This window comes from Lissotriton helveticus, chromosome 4_1, assembly GCF_964261635.1.
Source record: "Lissotriton helveticus chromosome 4_1, aLisHel1.1, whole genome shotgun sequence".
In the NCBI taxonomy this organism is placed as follows: Eukaryota; Metazoa; Chordata; class Amphibia; order Caudata; family Salamandridae; genus Lissotriton; species Lissotriton helveticus.
In genome coordinates, this window is record NC_136063.1 from 1,683,993,264 (window position 1) to 1,684,011,925 (window position 18,662).

Here is an 18,662-nt window from a genome sequence, read left to right on the forward strand (position 1 = left end):
GAACGTCGTGGACCCAAGTTGGCTGGTCCATGATGAATGGCAATTTACCTAGAAGCAAGACCATTCATTGTAGCTTTCTGTAGGCAGAGAATGTGATATTTAGATATGGTGCAGGGGTGAGTGACTTGTAGTTGGACATTACCGTCCAGGCGTGTTTTCTCGTGCTGAAAGTGTTTTTATCGACTAGCAGCGAGTGGAGCTTTGCTGATTTATTTATAGTTTGCTTAAAGGCAGAGTAGGGAAGGTTGGTCTCCCAAAGCTCTCCTGTGCCGGTTTCTAGTAATGCCTTTTTTAGGTATTGGTTGTATGGGGACTTTACATCTTTCTCTAATTCATCCCACAGAGCCTTGTTCAGTTCCAAGACTACTATGTTTTGTTTCAGGCTGTACCACTGCTTGATGGTTGCGCACATTCTCCCCAGCATTTCGTTGGTTACCCCAAATTCTAGTCTGGTCTGTGCTGGTGAAGCTCCCTGATGAATTTGAAAGACTTATGTAAATTGTAACTTGTGCTTTGTTTAGCAGGTCAGCGTCTTTCCCATTTAGAGCTGTACTGCCATATGATAGCATTGGTAGCATTTTGGCTTTTATTACTGCTAGTAGGGGTTTGAATGATGGCCCCTTAAGGTTTTTTGATAAAGACCTAAAGGCGAATGATAAGGCGTTTGATCTCGGAGTAATAGAAGCTTTTGGCTCTCCATAGTTGTGCCGGATGTCAAAGTAGACCTCCAGATACTTTTAGTTTGATACTACTTCTAGCTTTTTGCCCTCTAGTTTGATATCATGACTTGTAACAATTAATGGATATGGAAGGAGTGGGAGAGCAGAAGTTAGGAGAGAAATAAAGATTAAGCAAGTTCTGATTGGGTCCAGCCATCTCTAAAATGCTTTTACTTATCAAAGGGAAATCCATCAGTAGTTCAACTAACCAGAATGTATTTACCAGGAATGTTTACCATATAGGAAAACTTAGAAGCATTGCAACTCGATAATGAAAGCATTTTCTACAATGTAAACTACTAACATGAATATTGTTATTCAGTCACTTTTAGGCATCACCTACCTTTTCCAGCACAAACAAAAAGCAAAACATTGACTTAAATCATTTTCAGGTAAAAGGGAAATATTTACTCAAGTAGCGGAACTGAGAATCTTAGTCCATTCTGAAAGGCGCTGAGCCAAGCTCCATCTATTGTGTATTGGGTGCGTCCATAAAGAGGTGCAGGGAGCTGCAGCGTGTTTTATCTGTTCCGACTGAATGTTCATATCCTTTTCTTGCTCTATGTTTGGTGCAAGGATCTACAGAGTACTGCAGGGGTTCCCTCACCTTAAGATTCCAGTGACAAAAATAGATGGAAGGACAAGTGTATTTTACAGTTGACTTACAAGCCATACAGCATGGCCTGTAGCAGGGGTACTTCTACCTTACCTTGAACAGAGGTAAGAGCAGAGGCGGTCACCCCCTCTTAATGTTACATGAATGCATTTGCTGGATCCCTTATGTCGGCTTGGCATAGAGGCACACTGGTTACGATAATTTCTCATTGTTCTGGGCAGTTTTATTGATGGAATGATCTAAGATCCGGCAACTCAATAAATTACCCATTAGGAGTGGGGAAAAAAGAACTCCCGACAGATAGACTGGTGCCAACTGTGCATTTTTTCCAATGCTTGAGACAGTTTTCCAACTCTGGATTGGGGTAGATCAGGTAAGAAGGAACACAAACAAGAGTACTACAGAAAGCAAATACAAAGTGCAGGCTTAAAGGCCCACATTCACCCAGAAATATTTCTTAACAAGTTGATTCCCTAAAACAATTAAGTTAGATTTAATTGTATCTGTAAATAACCGAAACCCAGATGAGTACTTTCCAGAGGAGGAGTAGACTAAATTTAGGGTGTAGATATTGCTGTACATGGGAACCACTCAAAGATTTGTGAACACTTGTGAAGGATGATTCAAATCTTTTGTACTGTAGTCAAGACAAAGCTAATTTACAAAATAAAAACATATTTGACATTATTTTGTAGTTGTGAACACTGTAGGCCTTTAAAAAGTGTGAGACAACTAAGTGTGCACAGATTTCTCTCTCTGCAAAGTACAAAAATATTGTGAATAGATTTTCATCTGCCTGGTCTGTTAGTATGTTTTATCCTTTTCTTGGTTGACTAGAAGTAACATTTTCAGGGGCAAAATCTGTAGTGTGCTCGGCTAATGTAAGGGCTTCTATTTTTATATTCTATGATGCTTCGATTCGGTGAGAGCCCCACGGGGCTGGCCCTGCCTCACCTGGATCCAAACTTCAATTGCCATTGTCCTGCTGTCTATATCAGCAGGACGTCTTTTCAAATATGTGATGAGCATCAGCATCGGGTGCCTTAACCGTAACCTCAGTTCATCTCGCAGCACCAGTTCTGCTTACCAAAAGTGGTACACAAGGCTCTCGAATAAGATGCCCAGCTCCACAAGAGAGAGACAGGCATCTTATCTATTTAAAGTTTGAGAATAGGTGGAGACCATTTCAGCCACAAGATCGCTAATCATTCGCTTTAGCAGTTAAAACTAGGGTTTCCAAGCACCAGCAGCTATCCTGCGGGAAACTTCAGAGAGAACTAGCTAATAGATGATTCGGTTATTCTTCCTACCGATTTGCCCATCAGGACTAATTTAAACCTCCACCAGTTCACCATCTTTCCAGACCAATCACACATGCGCATGCTTCACCTTCCCAATGGAAAGGGTGCAACTAACTGGTGATGCCCTCGCCACCAGGGGATCCCATTTCCGACAGAGCGTGCCAGCCCTCACCTTCATCTAGCCAAAGGATTTAAATTGGCCTTCCAACTTGAGTACTGTTAGACTCCTTGGTCTGTGTTTCAAGATGGGTCAGGTTGGGTGTTCACCAAGCTTCTCAAGCCGGTGATCTCCCGCCTCCGAGAGATGGGGTGCGTCTCATTGTCTATCTAGACGACATGCTTCTTCTAGCTCAAGATCGATCCCTTCTTCTCACACACTTAGAGTGGACGACCTCCCTGCTACAAAATCTGGGGTTCGTTATCAATGCCAAGAAGTCGGACATGATACCGAACCAGCAGATGGAGTTTCTAGGTTTCCTGATAGACTCTGTGACAGCTCAGCTCCTCCTTCCTCTTCACAAGATCAGATCCATCAAGAGGGAGATAACATCCACTTTATCCAAGGAAGTGATTTCCTTGCGTGTTCTGGCACGGATTGTGGGCCTTCTGGCGTCATCGATTCACGCCATTTTTCCAGGTCCCTTGCATTACAGAGCCCTGCAGAGACTGAAGATCTTTTATTTGCAGAGGAAGTTTCATTACGACCACCTCATCCCTCTCTCTCTCTCGAAGCCAGAGAGGAACTTCAGTGGTGGCTGGAGCACATGTCAGCTTGGAATGGCCGAGCCCCAGATGTGGTAATAGAGTCCGACACCAGGCACTGGGGCGCTCGCTGTGGAGAATTCACCACAGGTGGACGCTGGTCAACAGACGAGCTCGCATTACACATAAATTGTCTGGAGTTGTTGGCAGGGTCCTTTGCCATCAGGTCTATCTCACCGCTGAAGAGCAATTGTTGTATTCTCCTTCGAATGGACAATGTCTCAGCAGTGAGATACATCAATCGGTTAGGGGGGACGCGATCTCGCATGCTAGCGCACATTGCGATGGAATTTTGGCACTTTTGCCTGGATCGCAAGATCTCGGTAGTGGCGGAATACCTTCCCGGGAAATTCAATCAGGTGGCGGATTGGAATTCCCGGTTTCTTCGAGATTTCAGCGATTGGAGACTCCATCCATCGCTGTTTGGTCAGATCATGACTATGCGAGGCCCCTGCCAGATGGATCTGTTTGCCTCTCGCCTCAACGCCCATCTTCCCCTGTTTTACAGTTGGAGACCGGATCCGATGGCGCTGGGGACGGATGCGTTCCTTCACCATTGGGGGCAACGGAGGAATTATGCCTTTCCCCCGTTTGCTCTGATTCCGAGGGTGGCGGCATTTGTGCACCGCCAGAGAACATCAATAGTGTTGGTGACTCCGTTTTGGTCGACTCAGTCGTGGTTTCCCACACTGTTGGAGTGGTCTGTGGACCTTCCATTCCGGCACCCAGTTTTCCTGACACTTCTGCAGGATCCAGTGGGAGCTTGCCACCCCTTAATCCTGCAGAATCAGTTGACGTTGATGGTGTGGACGCTCTCCGGAGACATGAATGCCTTGCAGGCCTTTCACAGGAGGCTTCCAGCTTTATGCAACAAGCTTGGGCTCCTTCCACCCGGAAACGATACTCTGCATCTTGGAAGAAGTGGGTAGGTTGGTGCCTTCCAAAACAGGTGGATCCCGTGGGATCGAATGTAACTGAGGTGCTGAGTTTTCTCTCTGAATGTGTGGCCTCAGGCCTGGCTTACAGGTCGGTTAATAACTTCAGATCTGCTATTTCTGCTGGACATGATCACATCGATGGTAAGCCGGTGGGGATGCACCCCTTGGTTTGTAAGTTACTTAAAGGAGTGCGTGTGGCTAATCCTCCTAAGCCCAGGTATTCTACACTGTGGGATGTTACTAAAGTTCTTAATTTGCTGGAAACCTGGCCTGATAATTGTGATCTATCTTTAAAACAGCTTTCTGCCAAGCTTACTATGCTCTTGTGTCTCATTTCATGTCGCAGAGTTTCTGATGTTAGGGCTTTAGATTTGGCTGGTTGGATGTTTTTTCCGCAGGGTGTCTCCTTCGTTATTACACGACAAACTAAGACCATGTCACGCTCTGTGGAATACCCCGCTTTTCCACATAATAGCAAATTATGTGTGTTGCAGTGTCTGAAATGCTATGAAGAGCGTACTATTGCACATAGGACTGATCCGTTAGGCCAGTTGCTAATCTCTGTTCAGAAACCCTTCAAACCGGTCGCTGCGGCTACTTTAGCCAGATGGGTTTGTTGGATTATGTCAGGGGCTGGCATTGATATCTCAGTTTATGGTGCTCATTCAGCTAGAGGTGCAATGGCTTCTAAAGCCTATTTGTTGGGTTTCCGTTTGGAAGACATCCTCAAGGCAGCTGATTGGTCTTCGGACTCAATGTTTAAAGTTTTTTATTATAAGCCTATTCCTCATGTTTCTGATGCTGTGTTTGGAGAGCTTTGAACCAGCATAATCAGAAGCCTCCAGTCCTGCCATAGAATACAAAATTGTCTAGCTATCGCGACAAGAATTTTAGATTCTATTAAGGACACGGAGGCGAGGATTATCCCACCCGTTGGGACAGTGATGTAACTGTTGAGTTATTGACGTTATATTGTTTAACATCTTTTATACCCACCCAGTGAGAAATGTAGTGGTGGACTCTTTTTCTCAAACTTCTTTTTATGTTTCAGGAAATGACTCCAACAAGAGTTGAAGGCCTTCTTTGGATTGTGTGGCTGTACCTTCCTGGCGGAAGATGATTCCTTGGTGTTATGGATTATTCTCCGTTGAGAATTCCTAAAGGAACTGTTTTTTCTCTCCATTGAGAGTTCAAGACGATTACTTTTACGAGACTGTTCGCGCAAAGAAAGAGGAGGCCAGATTAGTGTATCTATACTTTATATGCTTATTACCACTCTGATTGGTTGTTGTATTGGAGGCGTGGTTCAAAGCCTCATGGGAAATGTTTTTTACATTTGTAGTTTCATTTTCATTGGCTGCTGTTGTTGCAGTAAAGAAATGAGAAAGCATAACCCTCGCCTCCGTGTCCTTAATAGAATCTAAAATTATTGTCGCGATAGCTAGAAAATTTTGTATTCAGTTCCCCTGGTGTCCTGCTCGGTAAGCATGGGTTCCATCTTGGGAGCTCTTTCTGTCGCACTGTGCCCACCTCCCCACCCCTCTACCTACTCAAGGGGCCGACGTTGCCCACCCCAGTCCTTTGCAAGTCAGTCAGGTTCTTTTAAGTGGAAAATCCGACCCCGCACACAGTCCTCACCAAAGTATCTAGCCGCCGTAGAACACTCCAGCAGCCAGCACATGAGGGAAGGGCTGAGCCCTGTAACTGTTCCTGGTGGCACGGTCAGTTGCTCGGACCACCTCAACATTAACCCCTTCAGTGCTGCGGACGGCCCCCGGCTGTCCCACGTGACGGTGGGCATGTGCGGAGGACGGCCGGGTGCAATCCGAACCCTGCCCACTGATTAAAACGCCCTCTCCACAGCCGAATTCACGCCGCGCTCAACAAGTTAGTGATCCTTTACCAGGATGATCTAAGGAAACCTTGGTAGGCCTTAATTCTTCTGTACAGTAAAATTTGATCGTGCTCTGTCATGGCCGCTGCCGACCCCCAGCAGGGCCGATCCGAGGTACTCATTAAACTATACAATCGGTAGTAGCAACAGACAGAGCAAACAATGGGCAGGGACTTAAATAACACACGCTAATGACCGGCACTTACTGAGATTTCTTCATTCATGAGAAATAATTGCAATCCCCAATGATTATCACGAACGGAGTTCAGCAGGCTTTAGAGAAGGGAAGATGCACATGGATATGGTCAGTGTATAGAATGTGCAGATATCTAGGGACAGCACAGACCTGTTATTATACAATTTCCCGGGGCTGAATACCACTTGTCCTTCTGTGAACTTGAAGAACAAGTTACTTACCTTCGGTAACGATGTATCTGGTAGAGACAGTCTAGCCGCAGATTCCTTAACTTCGAATATCCCCAGGCATCTGACTGGTCCGGAAAAGTTTGCGCAGCAGCACCTCTGCGCACCGGGGGCGGTGCCGCACGGCTCCGCCCTGATGTCATCCATGGACGTGATATCAGTGGAGCCATATATGCACTGCCCAGGCGCGCCGACATCAGTATACTTCTTTTCCGCGTCACAACGCGGATCCGGGAAAGCAGCAGTTCCTAGCCTACTTGTGAGCCTTCTACACCGTTGGTGTCGTACCGGAACAGTGTGCAATGCCCTCCGGGTTCAAAGCCTGTGAGGCCTCTGCGCGTCAGATGTCTAGCACTGATCCGCACCTTATTTGCATGTGGTGCCTTGGTGTGCACCACGATTCCAAGCAATGCCGCAACTGTCAACAAAGGAAGCCAAAGTCCCTTCGGGAACGCTGTATGAAGCTGATGGCCGCGTGGCTGTCCGGCCAGTTTCCGCGTCAGAGTGCAAAGCCATCACCAAAATTCTGTGAAAATAAGGGAACAGTCTGCAGAAAAAGAAAAAACAAGGTATGGTGAAAAAACATCACCATAGAAAGACTGTGCCAAGCACTGTATTCTGTAAACTGAGGGAGGGAAAGAACAGAGCACCACTCTGGGAGGACCACCCTGCAAGTGTAAAAGTACCACCATTGAGCTACAGCTCCTCGGTGAACTTTCACAGCAGCCGGCAGAAAGGCTGCAACCACAAGAATTGACAGTGAAGGACTACCAGTTCAAAATCCAGGAGCAAGGACAAACTACTATAAAGCGTCACCTAAAAGGAGACATCAAATCCAAATAATGGATCTGCAGAAGGCAGCTTTGTCAGAGACTGCAACCGCTAGAGTGCAGGGGAGGCAAGAGACCTCAAGCGGTTGAAGAAGATAGAAAGGAGAATTAGACTCACTTCGGACAAACCAGGGTAAGGGTTGTAAAGGACACATGTCATATGATCATACCACCCAATCACAAGAATGGGCAGAGCAAAGCCACGAAACAGAATGTAGCCTCGTGAGTCAGAGTGAAGAGGAAACGTCCCCCGCAGAGGAATAAAGCCACCAGAAGACAAGAAGCCCAACCTGAAAAGGTTGCCACAGGACGGGGAGTACGGGCGGGCGTTAAGGAATCTGCGGCTAGACTGTCGCTACCAGATGGAATATGCTACTTACCAGTATGCATCTGTTCTTGGCATGTAGGGCTGCTGACATTTATATCTGTGCATAGATCGCCGCCTAGTGTTGGGTCCGGATGATTGCATATTGTTGTCCTGGAAGAGTCTTCGAAGTATCACGAGATAGGTGGCTCCTCCCCTGGACTACAGTGCGCATGGGCATCCTCTCCATCCTCCGATTGTTTTTCGCCATTGTGGCAGAGATGGAGTACGATACAGTAAGTGATGACCATGCCTGAGAATTATTCTGAGTGCTACAGCTGCGACAGGCACCGGGGAGGAGGGCGGGCGATATAAATGTCAGCAGCCCTACATGCCAAGAACAGATGCATACTGGTAAGTAGCATATTCCGTTCGAGGCATGTGGGCTGCTGAAATTATATCTGTGCAAAGAATAAATAGCAGTATCCTCCTTAGCGGCGGTGGCCCGTGCCAGCTGCAGCAGTCTGAAAAAGAGTTTTGAGAACAGCCTAACCTACAGCAGCTTGCTGTTTGGAGTGTACATCCACGCAGTAGTGTTTGGTGAATGTGTGTATAGTGGTCCATGTGGCTGCTCTACATATATCCTCTAGAGGAATGGTACCTAGGAAAGCCATGGATGCCCCTAACTTGCGTGTGGAATGCGCTCTTGGGGGAACTATTAATGTGCGTTTAGCCTTTTGATAACAGATCTGTATGCACTTAATCCATCTGGCTATACCCGATTTTGAAATTGGGTTGCCTTTGTGCTGTGGAGAGAAGGCAACAAACAGTTGCCTAGTTTTCCTGTAAATCCTTAGTCCTGTCTATGTAATACAGGAGAGCACTTTTAACATCCAGTGTGTGCAGTGCTCTGTCTGCCACTGAATCAGGATTTGGGAAGAATACTGGCAGTTCAATGGTTTGGTTAATGTGGAACTGTGACACCACCTTAGGCATAAATTTAGGGTTGGTACGCAGCACTACCCTATTAGCATGAATCTGAATGAAAGGCTCCTGAATAGTGAGGGCTTGCAGCTCACTAACCCTTCTTAGCGATGTGATCGCTACTAGAAAGGCCACTTTCCATTTCAGAAATTGTATTTCACAAGAGTGAAGAGGTTCAAAGGGTGGACCCGTTAGTCTGGTGAGAACTATGTTTAGATTCCAGACAGGCGAAGGTGGGTGTCTTGGAGGAATTACCCTTTTGAGTCCCTCCATAAAAGCTTTAATGGCAGGCACTTTGAAAAGGGAAAGTTGCTGTCTGTTCTGAAGATAAGCTGCCATTGCAGCTAAATGTATCCTGATGGAACTATAGGCCAGATTGCATCTGTATAGGTGCAATAAATAACCTATGATGTTTTGCGATGATGCATCTAGCGGATTTATGGTATTATTGGAACAATAAATTACAAAACGCTTCCATTTTGCCGCATAGTACGCCCTGGTTGTAGGCCGCCTAGCCTCCTTGATGGATGTCCATACAGTCAGGGGGCAGGTTCAGGTAGCCAAACTCTATGACCTCATGAGCCATATTGCAAGGCTCAACTGTTGCGGATCTGGGTGCTGAATGTCTCCATGGCTCTGAGTGAGGAGACTGGGTGTGAGTCGCAGTCGCTGGTGGGGCACCACTGAAAGTTCTAGGAACGTGGTGTACCATGCTTGCCTTGCCCACGTTGGAGCAACTAGGATGAGCATCATGGAGTGCTGCCGCAGTTTGCGCGCTACCAGCGGTATGAGCGGTGCTGGAGGAAAAGCATACGCAAATTTGTTTGACCAGTTCCTCCATATCGCATTGCCCTGAGACTGCGGGTGTGGGAACCTGGCGGCGAAGGTTTGGCATTTTGCGTTTTCTTGTGTGGGGAATAGGTCTATCTCTGGATGACCCCACTGCTGGAAATACGGTTGTAGCAATGAGGGATGGAGCTCCCACTCGTGCATTTGATGGCTGTGCCTGCTGAGCAGGTCCGTCATCTGGTTGTCCTTGCCTGGGAGGTGTTCCGCCATGAGGAACATGTTCCTTTGAATGGCCCACTTCCACATGCTCTGTGCTAGGTGTGACAATTGTGGAGAGTGTGTCCCTCCCTGCTTCTGGATGTAATACATTGCAGTCATGTTGTCCGTCCGGATCTACACGACTGTGTTGCACAAATGCAAGTTGAACACCTTCATTGCCATGAAGATTGCCAACAGTTCCAGTAGGTTGATGTGCATCTTTTGCTGCTGCGTCGTCCATAGGCCCTGCACTGTGTAATGGAGGACATGCGCTCCCCAGCCCTGGAGAGATGCGTCCGCTGTCAGCACTATCTGTGGCACAGGTTCTTGGAACGGTCGTCCCCTGCAAAGGTTTTGTGTGTTCCACCAATGCAGAGAGTTGTATGCACGACCGGTCACCAACACTAGGTCTTTTAGTTGTCCCTGAGCCTGGTTCCACTGTCGCGCCAAGCATTCCTGAAGCGGACGTATGTGTAGCCTCGCGTGAGGGACTATAAAGATGCAGGAGGCCATCATGCCTATCAGCTGCATAAACACTTGCGCTGGGAGTGAGTGTTGGGGCCTGAATTTTTGAATCAGCACTTGCATGCTGTTGCTGAGTTTGGCCGTGCTGTTGCTGTCAGAGTGTTTATTTCTGCGCCCAAGTACTGTTGTCGATGTGCGGGTTGAAGATGAGATTTCTGGTAATTTAGTGAAAATCCCAGACTGTGTAGGAGGTGAATTGTGCGGGATATGTGGCTGGCACATTGCTGGGCCGACTTTGCTTGGATAAGCCAGTCGTCCAGATAAGGATAGACATGGATGTGTTGTCTCCGAAGGTGCGCAGCTACTGTCGCTAAGCACTTGGTAAACACTCTTTGGGCTGTAGTGACCCTGAAAGGCAGGACCTTGAACTGGTAATGCTGGTTGGTTATGGTGAACCTGAGATATTTCCAGTGACTGGGGTGAATGGGAATGTGGAAATATGCATCCTTCAGATCTAGGGTTGCCAGGAAATCCCCCAGACTGAGCAATGGTAGAACTTGCTGCAAAGTGAGCATGTGAAAATGTTCTGACAGGATGTATTGGTTCTGGGGTCTGAGGTCTAGAATGGGCCTGAGAGACCCGTCCTTTCTTGGGATTAAGAAGTACAGAGAGTACACCCCTGTACCCTGTTGTTCTAAAGGCACGAGTTCTATGGCCCCTTTTTGCAGCATGGAGATGACTTCTTGCTGCAATAAGTGCATGTGCTCTGCGGACATAGGACGGTGCCTTGGGGGTATGTTGGGTGGAGTGGAGGTTAGTTCTAGACAATATCCGTATTGTATAAGCTGTCTCACCCACCTGTCTGTGGTAATGCCTTCCCAGACTGGCAGGAACTGCTGAAGTCTTCCCCCGACCGGTGTTATATGGTCCGGGGGCAGTGACAAGACGTCACTGTTTATTGGTGGCGGAGGATCTGGGATTATTATTTCCCCGTCCTCTGCCTTTGGTGCTGTTCCCACGGTATCCACCCCTATTGCTCTCGTTATAGGTGGTTTGTGTGCCTCCTTTACTGTATTGGGCTTGCTGCGATGCTTGTCCCCTAGAAGCTCCCCTGTTACCGGAGCGACGAAAGGAACTGCCCCTGAACTGTTGTGACTGTAGAGCTCCCATGGACTTGTTAGTTTCCGTGTCCTTTTTAATTTTTTCTAGGGTCGTGTCTACATCACGACCAAATAGAAAGTCAGGGTTAACTGGCTGATTAAGCAGAGTTGTTTGGATTTCTGACTTGAACCCAGATATGCGTAGCCAGGCATGCCTTCTGAGCATCACACTAGTGTTGATGGCCCTAGCTGCTGTGTCAGGTGCATCTAACGCACATTTAATGGATGCGTTTGAGATTAGCTTCCCCTCCTGTATTAGCATTTCTGCTCCCTCCTTATAAGCATCAGGCAGGTGTTGCAGTAGCTGCTATAACGTGTCGTAATGAGCCCTATCATATCTGGCTAATAGGGCCTGTGTATTTGAGATTCACCAAATATTAGTCGCTTGAGCTGCCACACGTTTGCCAGAAGCTTCCAAGATCTTGGATTCTTTGTCCGGAAGAGGAGCATCACCACTTGTCTGAAAGTTCGCTCTCTTACGAGCATTAGCCACCACCAAGGAGTCCAACGGGAGTTGGCCTTTGATATACGTAGGGTCTACAGGCGCAGGCCGGGACTTCTTTTCAATCCTGGGGTTCACAACCCTTGCCTTTGTCGGTTCTTTAAAGATGTCGCCAGCGTGTTTGAGCACACCTTTAAGCATAGGCAACGTCTTCACTGATGTTTCTGAAGTCGAGAAGGTATCAAACAGAAAGTCTTCCTCTACTGGGTCAGCGTGCATATCCACATCATGGTTAAGGGCTGCCCTCTCAATTAATGCGTTAAACGCAGCAGTATCCTCATTAGGTGATGTCTTGACCGCATAGGACTGACTGTCAGGCGTGGTGGGTGGCTCATCAGGGTCAACAGGGTCGGTCCATGGTTGGGACTCCTCTTGATCCGTGTCAATAGGATAATTAAACTGTTCTTCATTGTACCCTTCCTCTACATCCTCAGTGGCATGTGTGGGAGAATAGGCACAATCCTGTCCAAAGGACTGTATAGGTTCAAAAAGAGCAGGTGAGGTGGCAGAGTCCCTCTTCTTTTTGAGTGGTATTTTGTATGACTCCATAGGATATTCTGGAATGATTTTCCGTTTATAAATCGTGAGTCTTCCTGAATCGGAGTCGATGAATAGTTTCGACTGATTTTCACAGGATGGCGGCTGGAACAGAACGTCCTCCTCCATGGGCTGATTTTTTTAGGCTACCGACAATGAGTTGGATGTGTCGGTGCCCTTTTGGAGCTGGACCGCTTTAGGTCGTGCGGTTGGGGGCAGTCCGTACTGTATGGGCGCCGTAAGCATTGAAGATGGACTTACCTTCTTCGAGGGAGGCGTTGTTTTTGCACCCGACCGACTTCGAGTGTTCAGCATGTTGTTTATGGCCAGGCGTCGACTCGAGCTGTTGGTGCGCAGCAGGTACGCTCCTTTGCTTCGACGTGATATGTTCTTTAGGGTCGAGTTTTGTTTTTGACTCGAAGGCCTTGACCATTAGTGGCTTCCGAAGCGTCGGATCGAGGGTCTTGTGAGTCTTGAGTCCTCTGGTAGCGTCGCCAACTTTGGACTCGGACGTCGACGACGTGAGCGTGACGTGCTTGACTGTAGAGACGGGCTTAGTCGCTCTGATCTTCGGGTCGACACCCCCTTGCAACCCCGAGGGGTCGATGACACTTTTTGACTTGATCGGTTCCGAAGTCGTCGAGCCGATGACAGTTTTCACCAGTTTCGGTTTCGATTTAGTGTCTTTAGGTTTCGGTTTTGATTTTTCCACTGATTGTGGTTGATCGACCGATGGCTCTTATGAAATGTTCTTAGCCGGGCCTGGAAGCGGGGCTATAGAACGTGGATGAAGATCTTGGCTAAGGCCTTCCGGCGATGCCTCGACCTGAGCCTTGGAAGGTACAGAGTCTTTATTGGGCCCCGCTACTGCGGTTGGGCCTTGCTCATCGCTTGAGTCGTCGCCGACGGCTCCGATGGATTGTGCGTCGTCTCCTACCTCGACGAGGTCTTCATCATGGACGTAGATTTCCTCTTCGTTCTCATCATAGTTCGAGTTCTGCTCCGACGTGGGATCCAACTGTTGATCAGGATCCTCTTCTTCTACACCCTCTTCGTCGTCAGCCTGGAAGATGTCCTCCGGTTCGGGCGCTGACTCCCGTGCCGACTGTCTTGCGGCGCGTCGAAGACGAAGAGTTTTCTTCGATCTGAATCGAGAACAGGCCATGCAGCTGGCCTCGTCGTGGTCCGGTGATAGACATTTATTGCACACCGGGTGCACATCGATGTGAGGGTATTTGGAGTTGCAAACGGGACATCGTTTGAATTGACTCCGTTCCATCGTTGATCGTGGATGGGGCCTTTGGTGTCGAAAAGGCAAGCGGCCTTTGACGTCCGGCTCGAAGAACTGGAACAAGTAAGAGGCACCGAACGAAAGACAATACCGACGCCCCGAAGGCCTTTTGGGCTTGTGAAAAAGTTTTTACATATATTCCGAACGCGAGTTAAGAAAGTACATCCGAACCCAATGGCGGAAAAAAACAATCTGAGGATGGAGAGGATGCCCATGCGCACTGTATTCCAGGGGAGGAGCCACCTATCTCGGGATACTTCGAAGACTCTTCCAGGACAACAATGTGCAATCATCCGGACCCAACACTAGGCGGCGATCTATGCACAGATATAAATTCAGCAGCCCACATGCCTCGAACACATCGTTACTGAAGGTAAGTAACTAGTTCATCTGATAAAGACGTCTAGCCGCAGATTCCTTAACTTGGAATAGATACCAAAGCCATACCCATAAAGGAGGCGGGACTGCGACTAAACCCCACTAAGGTCCAGAAAGAACCTAGTGGTCAATAACATGACCAAAGGAGCGTCGTCTACCGAAGGACGAAACACAGTGGGGGACAAAATGACAGCACAGCCAACCACCAGAGTCCTGAGCCCTGAAGAAAGCAGGAATCAATGGAAGGCTAGGGCACCACAGCCCATCCAGAATAATACGAAAACCCCCACATGTAGAGGGAATGAGAGAAGGAAAACACCAAGCGAGAACGCTTGTACTGGAGTGAAAAAATGCTGAACCTCGAAAGAAGACAAAAGAGGCATGAAGGATCCACAGGATCCAAGGTGTCGACAAGTAGCCAGAGCTAGCCCAGCTAAATCACTCGAACAGCGTAAAACACTGTTAAACCTGCTCCCGTAAAGATACTAATGCAGCAGGACACTGACCCCTGCCCAGCACCGGCCGACACAGAAGAAAAACACGCCTATTAAGAAAGGGACATGAAAAGAGAGCACAGCACCTCGCAGGGAGTAGGACTGAACCTAATGGCCTGAAAGAACCAAAGAATGCGACAGTCGACAAAGCCAACCCAAAGGACCGGATAAGTGGTATGCTGGAGAGAACGCGTAGCGCCCCCACGTGTACCACAGAGGAAGAGTACTGCGGAAACCCTTACTAAACAGACATGTGGAGAGATTGAAAGCATGCCCGTACACAGCCCAAAAGACATTCATACATGGCCAGAAGTAACACCAGGAAGCAAGACAGCAGGAACAGCCGAGATGCACCCAATAACAAGAAGCAACAAGCCAGGAGGAATAACATGGCACATAACAGCTTCAAGAAGATGCTGAAACCCGTCCAAACCCAAGTTGGAGAAAGTGAGCTCTGCGTGGGCTTGGATGATAAGCCCGGCATTGGGTCCGATGTGGAGCCAACCTCCAAGCTTGGCATCGTCGACGCCGCCCCCGCCGCCCCCGCCTTCAGTGCTGGAAGCCACAAGGGGCTATGCGTTGACTGGCGGTGAAAGCCTGGCGTTGAACCCGGCGTCGCGTCCGCGCAGGAAGCCTCACAGGGCTATGCGCTGACTGACGGAGAGAGCCCGGCGTCGCCGGCATCGCTGCCGATATCGTCCGCCCAGGAAGCCGCACAGGGCTATGCATTGACTGGCGGAGTGTTCTAGAGCGACCTGGACGGTCTGGGCCGGTAAGGAGCATTGCTCTTAACTGGCATGCAATGGGCAGGGCAGGTTTTTGTTTAAACTGTATAGCAGTGTAGGTTTTCGAAAATATAGTCTCAAAAATAAGGATTGAGAGAAATTATGATCCGGTACACTCTCCCAATCATATCAATAAACAAAAAAGTGCACCGTTACGGGATAAGGGTCCAAATTACTATATTAACTAATAAGGCCAATTCAGCCATTCAGGCCAGTAGAAGAGTTCGCTTATTGGAGAACAAGCCCTCACCCAGAAAGATGTGGCATGCTTAATCATCGGGCTGTGCTCCTTATTGGGTCGGTGCTGCAATGCCTAACCGGCCCATAGAGGAGGGGGGGGGTTCTTTGCTGAATATTTTATGAAATCTGGCCTGGGGGTTGCTATTCAGTGACCCAGTAGCCTTCTGTATTGTGTTGGAGTAAATATTACATAATGATGTTAAGGTAGACTGGTAAAGGGGGTGGGATGGTAAAATTAACTATAGACCCCTTGGAACGTATGGGACCTACATCAAAGCTTAAAAGTACTCAGAATAGTAGGGACATTATGTTCCTTCTATTTTCATGAATTTGTGAACATGTTTTTTGCCTATCTAGTTCACATCTGGATCAATGGCAATTCATCAGGGCCTTTAACCCCTTGCGTGCTTTGGACGCCCCCCGTCTGTCCGACATCACGGTGGGCGTCTGAATCCAGCCCACTGATTAATTCGCCCGCACAGCGAGGGAAATTGTGCAGCCCGCAAAGGGTTAAACTACCTAATCTCTTTTGGGTGGGTATCAATTATATTGTCCATTAGTGCTCCCACAAACGTGATTGACAGCAACCTTTTAGCAAACATTGAGTGAACAATCGTACTTACATCCCTTATTTAGGAGTCTTGTCACGTAAAAACACCTATGAGCCAATTCCATTAATCAGAAGGCCAGATGGGAATTGTGGGATCTTAGACTACTGGAAGGTCATTGCACTTGTTTGTAGTCCTGGCTGTTTTGCCTACCCATCTCTACGATCCAGGAGTGACCCATTCACCCATGCTAAACAATTTAATGGGTGGAATGAAAATGAGAATTTCACAAAACACTAATAGATGAAGAAGGGTAGGCTGAAATCCCCTGCAAGTATAGTATACATATACTTTTTGTCAAATCTAAAGTGCCTGTGCTGAAAGCTGTTGGACGTAGCATTAGCACAGCCAAAAACCCTAAACGAATCCCTAAATTGATGAGCTCCAGACTGGTGCATCTTTGGGAGGTTGATTCAAGAAGGAAGGCAGCAGAGTTGGACATGGAGTCCTTCATGAGTTACGTTTTATGGAACTGCATTGACGAAGATCAGTTACAGATCTGAATCCTGAACCCCAGTCTTAGCAGACACTTCTGCAGCCTCAATATGCAGTGCCATTTCAGCTGACCTTGAAGGAGAAGTATGTAGTAAACAAAAAGGAAGTCCGGACTCCAAGCGTAGATTAGTTAGGTTATTTTATTTAAGTTGTTACAAGAAGTTAAGAGGAAAACCCCACCAGGAGCAGCTGCCCTGCTGCTCAGCGCTTACCCAACTGACACTCACAGACATCCAACATTCTATCCATCCAACATTCCACACCACACACATTCTAGCTGAGCAGCAGGTAAACTTACTTAAGTTACAACATATCGCCCTTCTTTAGGGGTACAAATGCATTGTGAAATGGATTAGATGAAACAATTAAAATAATGACAATATGGCAAATAACATAGTCAAGAAATTGAATACAATGCACTAATAATAAAAAATGCAATACAATAATACACATCTCACATCACAACCAGTCACACCATACCACATCTCATCAAACTAACATAAAAGATACATTCAGTCACACCATACTACATCTCATCTCGCACACAGTGAATAATTAAAAAAACATTCTTTCACACTGCACTACATCACAACTCGCACGAAACTGTACTAGAGATTTCACACCACATTACATTGTGAACAAAGCATTACATCACTCCCTGAATTAAACCACCATCCTACATCATACACCAAAACACATATACCACAAATCACACCAGTTGGCCATACCGGTACAAAAATCAACACACAGGGAACAAACCTGAAACAACATATATAGGAGGAAACAACATGCGCACCACAGACCAGTAAACAAACACCCTCATAACACTGCTACACTCCCTTACCAACAACTCAAACACAAAGACAAAGGGTGTCTTATTAACACACCATTATATAATACACTATACCTAGTGATGAGTTTCTAAACATAACACAGCCATCTCATACACGACTCAAGCCAATGAGTGGCTTAACAAATAATAACCGCCACATACATCACATTAAAAGTGTTTCAAAATTCTGGGACCCGTGTCCATTCCCAAATTAAATTATGGTACTTGGCTCTCCGTCGTGGTTCAAATTCTGGGACCTTTGTCCCCTCCCAATTCTGACTCCAGGTTCAAATTCTGGGACCTTTGTCCCCTCACAATTCTGACTCCACGACCAGCTTCTGGGATCACTAACCAGGTTCCGGACTTACTCTAGACACTAGCGCCCACTCTGGATTCTATCTTCAAGGATCACTGTCCCGGCTCTGGGCACTCTGCCCCTTATCACTCTCTTGTTTTTTAGTCAAGGTCTTTGTCACAGTCCTGGTTATGGGATATTTATCTCCATTGTAGGCTCACAGACTAATTTCCATTCCTGGGACCTTTGTCCCTATTTCTTTTTTTTTACTCACTCATGGGCTTGCTGTCCCAGTTCTTATCTCAATCCTGACTGTGGTTTCTGTTCTGGACTGTTTGCTCTTTTTCTCTCACTAGTTTTGAATCATACTGAATTTAAAAGACATACTGCTGATACTCCCATAGCAATTTACTAGGTAATCTTCAGTTCTTAAACAATAAATCAGGGCTTGCTGACCCGATTCAATTCCAATCTTGACTCTGGTTTTCGTTCTGAACTGTTTGCTCTTTTTCTTTCACTTGTCTGTAGTCATTCTGAATTAAAGGGCACGCTGTCGATAGTCTCACAACAATTTACAAGGTAATCTTTAGCTCATAATAAACAATATATCACATACCAGTAATGTGGTTAACAGACATCAGCAGGAAGGTTAACTGTTCAAAATATAGCCACACATCTCTCTGACCCACTGCCAATCCCCGCGCAGCCAGGTTCCCAGTAATCTGAAACTTACAATTGACATTATTGTCAATACCAGGTCCT

General features: G+C 47.1%; 1 protein-coding gene across 1 annotated transcript in view; it reads right to left on the bottom strand.

The window, feature by feature from the left end:
* The window catches only part of SLC25A14 (solute carrier family 25 member 14), a 189,055-nt gene that overhangs the window by 81,215 nt on the left and 89,178 nt on the right, over positions 1-18,662 (bottom strand). The window lies entirely within an intron of this gene.